The sequence below is a fragment of the Ursus arctos genome, unplaced genomic scaffold (genome assembly GCF_023065955.2).
Source record: "Ursus arctos isolate Adak ecotype North America unplaced genomic scaffold, UrsArc2.0 scaffold_28, whole genome shotgun sequence".
In the NCBI taxonomy this organism is placed as follows: Eukaryota; Metazoa; Chordata; class Mammalia; order Carnivora; family Ursidae; genus Ursus; species Ursus arctos.
In genome coordinates, this window is record NW_026622963.1 from 32,706,474 (window position 1) to 32,720,938 (window position 14,465).

The window sequence follows — 14,465 nt, forward strand, 5'->3', positions numbered from 1 at the left end:
GGTTATTTGGTCATCCTCCATGAAACTTGAGCCACTGGACACTTGGAAGGCTGAACAGGAGGAGGAAAATTCCATTTTTTCCTTGTCATAATCCTGAAATGTGCTGGAAAAAAATTTAACATTGCTACAAATACTTCCCTTCTCTCACTAAATGCTCCTCCCATCTCATCCCCTCTCTCTCTCTTCCAGCCCTATGGTGCCCTGGTAGGTTGGCTCTGTCCACCCTTAAAAGGGGTTGCATTTCAAGTCAGTCAAGTGCTCTATTCTTGGTAAAGCACATGCCACTGCAAAAGCAGTTTCAGGCTCATAGAATTTTAGAACTGGGCCGAGTTCCATGGACCCCTGGAGGTGAGTGGATGGCGAACCAGTCTTGATTTAACGCCTGCGGAGTGCCAGGCACTAGTAGTGCTTACCAGGTTTACTTAATCTCTTTGTCAACTACTATTGTTACTCCCAGTTGCCAAAGAAATCAGGGTGCATGCAGAAGGGTTAAGTGACTTCCTCAAGACCATGCAACCAGTCTAAGTCAACAGCAGGTCTGACTCTAAAGGCTACTTTCCTCCAGGCTGCGTCCACTGGACTAGGGTTATCTTGAAGGCTGGAAGGGCCGTGGGACAGTGACAGGTCCACACAGCCCTGCATGTCCCCATCACCCTAACCCAGCTGGAAGGAGCCAGAGGCTGCTGTCTCCACATCCTTTCCTCTCCATGCGGCTCGGTGACTCACTATCCCCCCCTCCTCTCTCCCGATCATGACCGGTGTTGTGCGCTGTATCCTTGGCTACAGGTGAGTTAGTGGGTCCGCCTGGAGCCGGCGGACTTCGCAGCTGAGCTACCTAGTCGGCCTCCCTCCTCTCAACTTCACAAGACACCTGCCTTTACCCAGCCCCCAAAACAAGCTCGCAGTCACAATTGCTTCTCTCTGCGCACCCCGCCCCCATCAACATCAAACACGACCCATCCTTTCGCCCACCTCCCTTTTCCCCGCCCCCTCCGGGCCGGCCTTATCCAATAGCGTCTCAGCCCACGGGCTAAAGACGTCAAAGGTAACCAACTGTGGAGGACTTCTTTGCCGAGGGTGCCGCCTCCACTCTGAGGAGCATCTCCGCTAACCAATGAGCTGCCCACCGGGTGCAATGAGCTCGCGGGGCTCGCAGAGCAGCGGCTGGGCCGCCCAATGAGCGGTCGGGTTCTGTATCAGGGGCGTGGCAGAAGCGGTCGTCAGGGGCGTGGCGGCAGTTGCTTGGGCGGGGCCGGTAGCGGCGGGAGCTGCACTGGCCAGGGGTTCCGGCTGCATTTCCATGAGCGCCGCCGGCAGCCGCGGAGGTGCAGGAACCGGGCTGGGAGCAAGCTGGGCCGCGGTAGTCAACCACGCGCAGGTAAAACCACGGCGGAGCGAACTCCGCTTAGCCGGGATCGCGCCCGGTATCCGTCCGGCCAAACCGATGAGCCCCGAGGTTCCCGTCGTGGCTCGGCCCATCGCGCTGCTGCCTGCGCCTCTGATCCTCCGGGGCCTGTCACCTGGCGCCTCAGGGGTCCCGAGGGCCCGCTCGCTTAGTGGTGGAGAGGGAGGCAGCCTGGACCGCAGCGGGTGGGATACGCCTTTCTGAAAGCCCTTTGTCCCCTCCTACCCCGGGTACCGAGGATGGGGACATTCTTGATTGCGGCCTCCCTGCCAGCCATCCCTCCATCGGTGCTCACTCTTGGGACCTCTGGGGTCTGAGGAGGGGGTTTTGCTGACCCAGGCCTGATGATGGAGATCTGGGATCCGCACCTGGAAGGAGAGTGCCGAGGGGCCTGATTACAGCTCCGGGTATCCGGGGGTACCTCTGCGTTTCAGAGCTCCAGGGGCGCACCAAGGACCGATGGGTTCAAGTTGTAAGGAGGCAGCTTTTGACCCAGTCGGAAGCGCACTTATTGAGCTTGGCCCCACGCCAAGCACTGTTCTAGGCGCTTCGTGGGCTTTACCCACAGAGAGCTGTCCAGCAGTGTAAGCGGCTGCCTGTCCAGCGAGGCAGCCGGTGTCTTGACCTTGGAGGTGTCCAGGCTGAGGCCAGATGACAGCCACCTGTCAGGGATGCTTAGAAAAGACTCTCACAGGAGGGCTGCATGACCCACCTGTAAGGCCCTTCTCCGCTTACAGATGCACTCTGGGTGACCTTTAATGACTAGCTTAAGAAGGCTGTTTCTGGGGGTCTGTTAGTTGGGAGCTGGGGGTTGAATTCACCATAATGAATTTTGTGGTCTCAACTCTGAAGACTGAGTGTCAGCAAAGAGAATGGAGTATACGAAGAAGATAAGGTATATTTGGCCATCATGAAACTCTGTATTTAGAACTACCCTGGACTGCATTTCTTAATCTCCCCCAAATTCCTCTTTTGGTTGCCCCTCTCCAGGTGGGTCAGTTTCACCTGCATTCCGGTAACCAGATCCAAGGGCAGGTTCCAAGAATAGGCTCAAGAGAGGGGCCTGGGAGACTGTAGGTTTGGCACAGTTAATGTGGTCTGCTCCCCGAGCTTTTCCAGGGCCATTTCGTTACAACCGCATTAAGTCGAGTCCAAAGGAGAAACCATACAGTACCCCTTTCATTACTCCCTGTCATTCGCCTGAATGGAGAGGACATAGTAATCTTCTGAAGGTCAGGAGGCAGAGAAAGAACCTGAACATAACTTGCTGCTTGTTTCAGGACGAATTAATCTTTGAATAACCAGTCAGAAAGCAGACCAGGCCGTAGACTGTGGATGGTCAGCAGGGACTTGGGGGCGTTTTAGAGCTGAAGATCCCTGAACTCACCTAATCCATCTTCTCAGTGCACAGATGAGAAAACTAAGGCCTGCAGAGGTCACAGGGCTGACTGGTCATTGCAGAGCCATGACTAAGGGATGGTCTGTTGACCCTGGATTTAGCCAGTGCGTGACTCGTATTTTACTTGCATTCTTGGTATTTAAATTCTAGGGGAGTCCAGAGAGTTTAGGAGCACAGATTTTGGTGTGAGTGCTCAGATTGGAATCCTAACCTTACTTCTTAAAGCTGTAACCTTGGGCAAGTTAGCTAACCTCTCCATGCATCTGTTTGCTCACCCTATCAAACAAGAATGATGATGGTACTTAGATTGGAAGGTTGTTTTGAGGATTGCATGAGTTATTATATCTGGCACATAGTAACCACTATCGATTTGCCAAATAGGATGTTCTGTTGCCTTTTTATGCTTTTTCCCCCCACATCTATCGCGCAATATTTTCTATCAAGAACTAATTTTTTTTCCTGTCTCCTGCCCCCAATTCATTAAACATATTCCAGATTTCATTGTCGCACAAACGTCTGTGGAGTTGTCTAAGCCACACTGCATTTTAAAAAAATTTTTCTTTTATTGAATCATGTCCTTCATTTTCTGTTAGTCCTCTCCTTGTAATTGCACTGCTTTCAGACGACAAATCTCTCTTATTCCCTTTAAAAAGAGGGAAAGAAATCCTCCAAAGTGATAAACAAAGTCCCTGATAATACCAGTCTTCACAGCACCCTTCCAAATATCAGTTCCCTCTGTTTGGCCCTCCTGCCCATTTGTCAGTGTGATGCAGCTTGATTATAAATGGGTGAACATTTTTAGATTAAGATTTCATGAGCCACTGTATTAAGTGCTTTTCGGAAGTTCAAGGATCGTGTGTCAAATGCATTTAAGCAAGTTACTTAGTCATTCGAGCAGGGGGAGCACCAGCAGCGCCCACGTTGCCTGGCAGGAACACAAGTGTGTGACTGATTTCCGCTGGGAATGTAGCTTCTTCACCGGTTTGTCTGTTCTCTTCTCGAGCTTGAAATAAACGAGATGGCAAGTACAATGGAACAGCTTTTCCTCTCGCTGTAGTTGGAAAAGTTCCCTTTCTTTTCTTTTTTCCTTACAGCTTCGTTTCCTTTATTGTCTTCACGGCTTTGGTAAATACCTTCTCTCGGGTTGCCAGCCAGTTCCCTTTTAATTGGAAGATACCTGTCACCTTTGTTTCCAGCAGGAATCCGGTCGCCTTTGGTTTCCCTTATCTGTTTTTGTGAGTTTCCTAGGATGAACCACAGACGGTCAGATTCATTGATGGCACCTTCTTGAGAGTTGATTCTGAGTTTGGGGGTTTTGTTTCTGGACATCCTATAGAGCTCAGCCATTTTAGAATAATTGTTTTAGTTTCTTTGTGTGTTAATATGGGCCCCTTTCTCTCTACCTCGCTTTCTTTTCCTTAACATCTTGCTTCTCGTTTGCTGCTATTCCTTAATTCTTCCACTTAAACCTTTGTCCTGGTCATCTCCAACAGAGCCCGCAAAGAGTCTAGTGGTTCCCCTTGCCCAGAACACAAGATCATTTCTTTGGTCCTATGGGAGACAGGGGTGGAGTCTTATTTTTTTGCCTAAATCCTGGTTCTTTGAAAAACCCTAGCAGGGAGACTTCCAAAATAATAGAATTTCGTGTGGCAGAATTCCTGCTGTGGTCTTCTGCTCGCAGTAGCCCGCTGTTTATTGCAGCCTGGGTTTTGAGTACTCCTGGACCAATTTGAGAGTGTGGATGACTTGAGCATGAGGTGTTGAAGCCTTTCTGTTCCATTTTGGACTAAACTGTCCCCAGAAACAAAGCCCAAGGGGTTCAGGCTGCCTCTGGATGTGGTCTGGCTTGAGAATTTTATATACCAGTTTTCTGCGTCCCAACCTCTTGGGCCAGGCAAGGACATTTTTAACCCCTGTGCTGCTATTTTTGTGTCAACGCTGTGTGCGTGCTGATGTCACCTCCCCGAAGGATCATTTTTCATATCTGCATATTTATTTTTGTGGTCTGGGTTCCAGGGCATCATGTTTTTTGGATTAAACGTGTTCTTTTTATAAAATGGCTGGTGTGGACAGATGATTACGCCTGTTGTTATCCGTGAAGCTTGGGCACTGGACCCCGTTGCAAGGTCCCCTTTTCTGATCTTTTGTAATAGTGAAATAGCAGACAGGTAAAGAGCTTACTAGAGAACTGGAACATCGATACCCTTGGGTTTGCCCTGTTTCTGATTTTCTTTTGTTGCCTTTAAGTAGAGGTTCATTAAGTTCAACAAACGGGGCATCTGGTGTGCGCCAGGAAAACAGCTGTCCGGATGAACAGGTGTGTTCCGTTTGCTGCATAAGGACTGTTCTGTTTTTCCTTTACATTGAACACGTTTTTCATGTTTTTCATTCAAATTTTTAAAAATGGGTGATGCATTTACACGACGAATGACAACATTCGAAAGGCACAAAAGGCGAGACAGTAAACACATCTCCGTCCGCCCCTGACTCCGGCTACCTACTTCTGTTCCTTAAGGGGCGACCATGATCCTGATTTCCGCATCCTCCAGGGGTGTTCCGTGCACAGCTAGGACGTTATATATATCCATTAGCGAATTCATCACTATCATCCCCTTCCCTTTCACACACATGGTAGCATGTTATACATGCTATTTGGAACCTTGCTTTTTTTTTTTTTTTCACTTAATGTTTCTTGGCAGTATGGAAAGAGAGCTCTGGTGTCGTTTTTTATGAAGGTGGTCTGTTTTGGATGTCTGCTTTCCGTTTCTAAGGATGCTAAGAACCAGTCTTACTTAGGCATCAGCCTCGCATGGAGATCCTAAAGCATTTTATGGATATTTAGGGGCAACTCTGTTTCTTCCCTATATCCCATCGTCGCTGTAAGCCTGAGAAGAGGCCAGGTGAGGTGGAGCGCTCCTCTTAAAGGTCATCCTAGGGGGAGAGTGGGAGCATTGGAGAATGAGGAGCAGTGGCCCTCGGGCCCTTCACCTTGCCCGCTGGGCAGAATGTACTAGAATTGCCAGCACGTCTGTCACATCAACCCCGGCTCCTGCACCGTGGGGCTGGCTCCGTTGGTCCTTGCCCCAGAGCATTGGGAAGGAACCCTGCACCTCACCACTGCCCTTCCTGTTTGGGTAGCTTTGTTCAGTGCCCCACCCCTTTCCTCCAGGAAAAACCAGCTCTCCCACCTGCGCCTCTGTGAAGCATCTTTCCTAAAGCAACATTTGGGAATGTGATTTTGGTTGTTCTTAGGAGTGTTTCCCAAATTCTCTAAACCACTTTACCATTTCCAAGGTCTGAACCCAATATGGCCTGGCCAAGCTTTCTGTGACGGTGACTCGAAGAAGAGAGTTTCGGGGTTCTTCCTATTTGAATTTTCTATGGCTGCATTCATGTTTTATATAACTGCACAGAATTAAACATGGTCTTGTGGTCTTCTGTGGCCCCCAGATCTTGCCTGTTGTTCTGCTTCCCTCTTTTCTTGAAATGTGCCTTAATCTTCATCGTGCTTTCATTTACCTCCGAGTCTAATTTAGAGTCACCTTGAGGGCGCCTGGGTGGCTCAGACGTTAAGTGTCTGCCTTCAGCTCAGGTCATGATCCCAGGGTCCCGGGATCGAGCCCTGAATCAGGCTTCCTGCTCAGCGGGAAGCCCACTTCTCTTTCCTCCACTTCCCCTGCTTGTGTTCCTTTTCTCTCTGTCAAATAAATAGATAAAATCTTTAAAAAAGAAAAAAAAGAGTCACCTTGAAATCAAATTGAACCACCAAGGTCTTAGCCAGTCTAATCTGGAGTCACTGCTTTCTGGTCTTTGCTCAGTGCTGGGTGTCCACATTATCAACCAGTTGTACCATGGATACTGTGCTATGTGATAGGAGAGGGAAGTGGCCTTATCAGTTATGCCTTTCCCGGTGTCCTGGGGGTAAAACAGAAGCTTTGAAAATCGCCCCATTTGTGCACAGTCAGTCCAAACATGTATTCATGTACTGTTCCCTTAGTCATGTCAGAGCATGAAAAAAAAGGAAGTCCAACATGGGATTGCCAAATTTTCCCCTTTTCAGAGAAGGAAATAAAAAAGCCCTGTCATCTCCTGTGTTGCCATCTTTTTATTTATTTGTTTTTTTTTTTTTTAAAGATCTTATTTATTTATCTTAGAGAGAGAGAGAGAGAAAGAAAGAAAGAACAAGGAGGAGCAGAGGGAAAGGGACAAGCAGACTCCACACTGAGCACAGAGCCTGACTTGGGGCTGGATCTCACGACCCTGAGATCATGACCTGAGCTGAAATCAAGAGTCGGATGCTTAACCGACGGAGCCAGCCAGGTGCCCCCGGTTTGTTTATTTTTAAGTAAGCCCCGCGCCCAACGTGGAGCTCACACTCACGACCTCGTCGAGATCAAGGGTCGCAGGCTCCACCAGCTGAGCCAGCCAGGTGCCCCTGTTGTTGCCATCTTTTGGGAAAAGATGTCTTAACACCAAACATGTGTTAATTGATCAAAAGGTTGAGCAGGTGGCGATGGAGTCATGGTGCTGTGGCGGGGGGCTGCTGAAGAAGAGGATTCTGTTCAAGGAAGTTTCTACTTTTTTGGTTTCCTTAAGCAGTGCTGGCTGTTATCTTGCTGGGATACCAGACCACAGCTGGCCTAGTCGCGGCAGTGTTTGGTGTGGGTTTGTGCCTGGTGTTTTCAGGTGGTATGGACCACACCTGTTGATCCGTAGTCGGAGCACCTCAGAGTGATATGAGCCAGTGCGCCGTGGGGTCTTGATTTGTTCATGTCTACGGTGCCAGGTTGCGGTTCTTAAGGACAAGGAGAGGGGGAGGCTGGGACAGGATGCCAGCCACTCATTGGAATTGAGACCCTCCAGTGAATTTACACGTCAGTCTTTTGAAGCATCCGCTTAAACTTATTAAATTCTCGAGTTACCATGTCAGGTGGTGGCTCATATTGTTTCTGAGATAGATTGTGACTTCTCATCTGCGTCCCCACGGCACTTTTTGCTCTACTCTAACACCGTACCATTCCATCCCAAGTCAAGGATATGTCCTAGAGATCCGCTGGGTTCTCCTTAAATTAAGAACATTCAGACTTTTTGGTTTCATGTTAACAATAATTGGAAGCATTTCAAAAGCCTGTCCTGGATCATTGGGTTATCCCTTATTGTATCTGGGCCTAGCCATATGGCTTCAGTGCCCCCCATTTGTGTGTGAATTTCCCGTGAGTTGGAGCCAGGTAAACTGCTACAGAGAAGAGGATAGAAGGACTTAGGGTGGAGAAGATAAGTAGTGTCCAGAGCAGCCAGGGGATAGCACAAAGCCCGGTGCCAATGAAGGCTGCAGCAGCGCTCCCAGCAGAGAGGGGGGGACCCAAGAATGCAGCTGTCACACTGTGCCTGGTGCTCACCCACAGGACCTGCCCAGGAGGGGCCAGGAACACGGTGACATGGTCGTGGGATTTCCAGTCTGAAAAATGGCATCAGGGTCCCCTGGCTGGCTCAGTCAGAAGGGCTTGTGCCTCTCCATCTCAGACTCGTGTGAGTTTGAGCCCCACGGGGAGTGTAGAGATTACTTAAAAATAAAGAAACTTAAAAAGTTTTTAAAAAATGGCATCAGCCTCATTGTATTAGTGCAGTTAATCTGATCTTTACCGTTTGAACAATATTATTTGTATTTATTTGTACATATGTCTCGGTCCCCATCATTGTAAAAGTGCAGAAAGAAGTTTGTGCCGAGTTTTATGTTTGTACATTTTAAGAAATAGTATGATAAAGAATAATAGAATAGAACTAACTCAGATTTAAGAATTGAATTAAAAGCCCTCAGGGGAGCTGGCAGGACTATTTTTTTTTCCCCTCAGAGGGGAGGCTCCAACGTAGGAGCCCTAAGCTCTGTGGAGCAGACTGAGGTTGCCAGTCACGTTTGTGTCATGCGCAGCTCTTTCCATGCGCGGAGCACTTTGGAAATATTAATTGGGTTGAAATGCGGAGCTAGTTTGCCTCATTGGTGTCCTGCCTCAATGAGAGCCTGTCTGTACGTGTAGCTGGCACTGAGCGTCCACACTAGTAGAAGGGAGCCCTCCAGAGGTGATTTCATTGTTTTTTTTTGCTGGTTGAGTTGTGGAGTTAAATTTGGAGTTTATTTCCTGTTGAGATTTGCACAACCTGCTCACTGTAGTGGGAGCAGCCTGCGACTGTTTACTGGGAATGACTGTTATTTACCATAATCATCCCAAGGACAAAGGAGTCTTTTTTTTTTTTTTTAAGATTTTATTTATTTATTTGCCAGAGAGAGGCAGCGAGAGAGGGAACACAAGCAGGGGGAGGGGCAGAGGGAGAAGCAGGCTTCCCACTGAACAGGGAGCCCTATGCGGGGCTTGATCCCAGCACCCTGGGATCATGACCTGAGCTGAAGGCAGACACTTCACGACTGAGCCACCCAGGCGTCCCAGGACAAAGGAGTCTTGACGATCTCTGAAGTTGGGCACGCACTTGAGCCTCAGTGACTATGGGAGACTATTTGTAGTGTAGCTAAATAATCATTCATTCATTCATTAGCTTTTGTTATGGGAATTTGAAAGATATATAGAACTAGAATCATATAGTGAACCCCCACGTGCCATCACCTGCTTCAACAGTGATCAACTCAGGACCCCCCCTGACTCCTCTGTTCTCCTAGCCACTCCCCAGCCCGTGTTAATTTGGAAGTAGATCCCAAACATCATGTTGTTGTATCTATAAATATTTCCATGATACCACCTAAAAATAAGGGTCCCTTTATTAAACATGATTATAAAACTATTATTACACTTTAAAGAGTAACAGTGATTCTTTACAATCAACTATCATTTGGTTCGTCTATTTGAACAGATAGGTCAAATTCCCGATTGTTTTAAAATGTCAGAAATGCTTTTCTTCTTCTTTTAAAGATTTTATTATTATTGTTATTATTATTATTATTATTTTGAGAGAGAGAGTGCGAGCAGGGAGGGAGGGGCAGAAGGAGAGGGAAAGAGAGAATCCTAAGCAGGCTCCACACCCAGCACGGAGCCCGATGGGGGGCTCATATCTCATGACCCTGAGATCATGACCTGAGCCAAAATCAAGAGTCAGGTGCTCAACGGACTGGGTGCCACCCAGGCGCCCCTCTTTTTTTTTTTTTTTATATTTTATTTATTTATTCGACAGAGATAGAGACAGCCAGTGAGAGAGGGAACACAAGCAGGGGGAGTGGGAGAGGAAGAAGCGGCTCATAGCAGAGGAGCCTGATGTGGGGCTCGATCCCATAACGCCGGGATCACGCCCTGAGCCGAAGGCAGACGCTTAAACGCTGTGCCACCCAGGCGCCCCCCCTCTTTCTTTTTTATATAACAGGCAGCATTTTGTGTATGTTGTCTTGATCCTTGCTTCTGTTCACTTCTTGTGGAATGATGTGTTTTAGCAAATTTCCACATGCATCGTGCTTCATCCTATCAACTTTCTCAGGGATCTAATTATGACATTATTCTCCCTAAAAATTGAGGGAAACACAATATTCCTAGGAGCGTGTGATTGTACTCGAGGGTTTCATTTGGTCAGCAAACATTTATCGAGCCCTTCCTGGGGCCTGCGCACCCTCTTCCCCACCATCAGCCCACGCTTGGCCCCGAGGCCACGGTCCATCAATGCCTGCTGAGCTTCCGGCTCCTCACAGCGGGCTCCCTGTGTGGCCTGCACTGTGTTCCCACCGTGGACTTCAGCTTCTCCGCTTCCAAATGCCTTGGCTGCTATGCTCTTCTCTATTCTGGTCGTGTAAATAAGACGGTCACCCTCTCTTGTCAATGACATTGAAAAACGTGCCCTTCTAAATAGGATGATGGGAAATGCCAAGTAGCTTATAGCCGAGGATATTTTCCCCAATTTGGAAAACACAGCCCCTTTCTTGGGTCTATCATTAATATCACTCATCAGTCTATTTATTGACTCTACATAGAAAGCTGGATGTTGCCAGAGAAATCTTATCTTTGCCACCAAAGAGCTCCTAAGAGGAAGGCAGATTTTTTTTTTTTTTTAAAGATTTTATTTATTTATTCAACAGAGATAGAGACAGCCAGCGAGAGAGGGAACACAAGCAGGGGGAGCGGGAGAGGAAGAAGCAGGCTCATGGCGGAAGAGCCCGATGTGGGGCTCGATCCCAGAACGCCGGGATCACGCCCTGAGCCGAAGGCAGACGCCCAACTGCTGTGCCACCCAGGCGCCCCAGCAGATTTTTTTTTAAGGCTCTCTTTGGATGGGAGAGGGCTCAGAGAGCATCCATCAATGGGGCTGAAGTAGTCAGGATCCATTCAGCTCCTCAAAGGGCCTCTGGGGTGGATAGGTGCCTCGCCTCTCTATATTCCTGTATATTCCTGGAACCTTACCCAGGCCTGGAACAGGGAGGGTCCCTGGGCCTCAGTTTCCTTGCATACACTAATAATAACTCACAGAACTATTGCGAATACTAAATGAGGTAATGTCTGAGGACGCACTTTGTAAACAGCACATTATGTAATTGGTCTCTACTGTCAACTTCGGGGTATTTCGTGACATGTTTGAGGAATAACTGAGGTAAGGTATTTAAATCACAAGTGTTTGATAAACCGTAGAGCTACGCAAGTAGGCATTTTTCCTATCATCTGGTTCTGCCCCTTCATTTTCAAGGTGCAGTGACTTAACACCAGCCAGAGTGCACTACCGGGTCCTGGGGTGAGGGTCTTCAAACCCTAACTTGTGGTTTGCAAACTTAATCTTTTCTCTGGGTGGCCGACAGAGAAGCGCATGGTTTGGAAAGGGGACAGGAGTGTGTACACGTGGGACCCACTTGTCCCCGTAGGAGATGGTTAGATTGGATCGGTCATGATCGCTCACAGGCAAGTCTGGGAGCTGGACTTACCAGGCTTGACGCCCCAGACGTGGGGCTCCGGACTGTGATTCTCTAGCTTGTTAGATGAAGCCAGCCCCTCCTCCTCTGCTTTCTCTGGTGAGGACACCACTGCGGAGTTAGCACTGTGTTTGCCTTTTTAGTTTTTATGGTAATAGCAGGACACTCTTATTACCCCCATTTTAATGGGTAAGGACACTGAGATGCAGAGAGGTTAAGAGGCTTGCCCGAAGTCACACCATCAGTAAGTGGGACAGTTGCCCTTCAGGCCGGGTCTGTCTGGCCCCCAAGCCTGTGAATTTCTCCACCCTGCTGTGAGTGGCCTCTACCCCGACGTCAGTGCACACCCACAGAAAGCATCTCGATGAAGTAGAAATCTTTGTCACAACAATCGTCCTGACCTATTTACACAGACTTGTTTCAGACACCATAGATATTTGAGGAGGGATTTCACCATTTTCCATCGATGCCAGAAAGGATCCCTGTGTTACAATTCCACCAACGTTCCGGGGCGCCTGGGTGGCTCAGTCGGTTAAGCGTCTGCCTTTGGATCCTGGGTCCTGGGAATGGAGCCCCATGTCCACTGCTCAGTGAATACTCTCCTTCTCCCTCCCTCTGCTGCTCCCCCTGCTTGTGCGCTCTCTCTAATAAACAAATAAAATCTTTTTTTTTTTAAGCTTTTATTTATTTATTTAACAGAGAGAGACAGCCAGCGAGAGAGGGAACACAAGTAGGGTGAGTGGGATAGGAAGAAGCAGGCTTCCCAGTGGAGCAGGGAGCCCGATGCAGGGCTCGATCCCAGGACCCTGGGATCACACCCTGAGCCCAAGGCAGACGCTTAACAACTGAGCCACCCAGGCGCCCCTAAACAAATAAAATCTTAAAAAAAAAAATCCACCAACATTTCAATCTAGGTTAACCTAGGATTAATTGTTTTCAAGTTTGTATTTTCTGGATTATGTCATAAGCTCATGTGTGTTGGAAAATACCATAGACAGTTTTGCATTGGGTGTTTTGGAAGAATTAGCAGAAATTGTGAGTCTTCTAATGGTATTTCGGTACTTAGCTGATTGCCAGCAATCAACGAGTAGCTTTCTGTCTGCCTTTTCTCTGGGTACCTTTCCTTCTGCTACCTAAAACAGCCTGTTTGGGGCTTTGGATTCTCTTTCTTTATGTGTGACCAGTTTTTGAAGTAGATTGATTTATCGCTCTTTGAACCTACTAAGATATGCTTTAGACAAACAAGGGGAAACGGTAAAAGAAATATGGTATCACACAGTAGCTTCTCTGAGTGATGGAAAGGGGAAAACTTTCATTTAGATGGATAATTATTTGCCTGAACTCCAAGATGTTCTTTAAAATATCCAAAAGCTGCTGACAGCCCGGGTCACGTTGAGCTTTCTCTTTTGCTCCACAGTAATGTGGCAGTTACTCACGAGGACCTGTACCTTTCAGCCTAGTGTAATAATCTCCTCGTGAGAAAATTCTGCTCGAGGGATCAGAATGGTGAGGCGTTAGGCCTTCCCACGGACTCAGTCAGTGCATATGTACGGAGTGCCCCACCGCATGCTCAACGCCTTTACATTTAAACTTGTGTAGAATTTCCATGAGGATTGAATTAGAAGGGCATGGACCAGAGTCCCCAACAGAGACAAAAGGAATATGAATCATTACTTTTATGGGGAGATGAGGCTAGTTACGAAATCTTCTAGTTATGAAAGGGTGTTTGCAAAATGCAAAGGTGGGAAACGGTATGATTTTTAGGGCCTTATGAAGGCTCCCAAAATGAAGGTTCCTGTGTAGTTCAGCAGGTCATACAAAACTCTTTGCGTGGTTAACACTGTGTGTTAACTCTTTTTTTTTTTTTTAAAGATTTTATTTATTTATTTGACAGGGACAGCCAGCAGAGAGGGAACGCAAGCAGGGGGAGTGGGAGAGGAAGAAGTAGCCTCCTAGCGGAGGAGCCTGATGTGGGGCTGGATCCCATAACGCCGGGATCACGCCCTGAGCCAAAGGCAGACGCTTAACGACTGCGCCACCCAGGCGCCCCTGTGTGTTAACTATTCTTAACAAAAGAAAAACGATTTGGATGCCATCGAGGGCTTGCAGTGATAGTCAGATGGCAAATGACAATGCTTGTCCAACGTCCCTTGGATTGGGTGACATGGAGCCAACTAAATAAAGGCTTCTCACACCTCCTGCCACGTGCCCCCAGACCCTCAGTGTGCCCACGCAGCGCACGCGGCCACAGCCAGATATGTGTGGCACCATCTTCTCCTTGTAAGTAAAGCCCCGAAGCTTCATTCCACAATGACTCACTCCCTCTGCTCCCAAACCCGTCCCTCTTGCCCTGTCTGCCTGTCTCCTGACTGTCCGGCATTCTTGGACGTTGGCTGGCTCAGCCCAAGAGCCCAACCTGATGTCTGCGCCCGACCCTGCTTCTCATCTTCTCTCATGTCCCCCCTCTTCCCATGGGTCCCTCGCTATCTGAGCCCACCTCCTTCCTTCTCCTTCCTTTGTTTGGATTCCTCTAGTATTTGTGGTTGGCTCTTTAGGATCCCGTACTTAATTAAATACGCACGGAGTTGCAGTATTTCCCAATTATTCCCTGAATGCCGTGTTTTATACTGCCCTTGCAGTCCGCACCGAGCTGAGAATGAAGCTAATGCCTTCGGTACCCTTGGGGCGTAGGGTGGAAGGTCAAAAGAGGGGTGTGGATTTGCATAACATCCTCCCCACCCCCGTGGTATCAACACACTTTTTTTTTGGTG

General features: G+C 48.2%; 1 protein-coding gene across 4 annotated transcripts in view; it reads left to right on the forward strand.

Moving 5' to 3' along the window:
- Nucleotides 1–1,223: 1,223 nt before the first annotated feature.
- The window catches only part of ABHD2 (abhydrolase domain containing 2, acylglycerol lipase), a 104,288-nt gene continuing 91,046 nt past the window's right edge, over nt 1,224–14,465 (forward strand). For 2 of the 4 annotated variants that reach the window (XM_026510450.4, XM_048220752.2), the window contains exon 1: nt 1,262–1,378. The gene's annotated coding sequence lies outside the window, so the exon portion shown is untranslated. Of the gene's footprint in view, nt 1,379–14,465 lie in introns of all 4 variants that reach the window. The other 2 variants (XM_026510449.4, XM_057303628.1) reach the window with 2 other exon arrangements.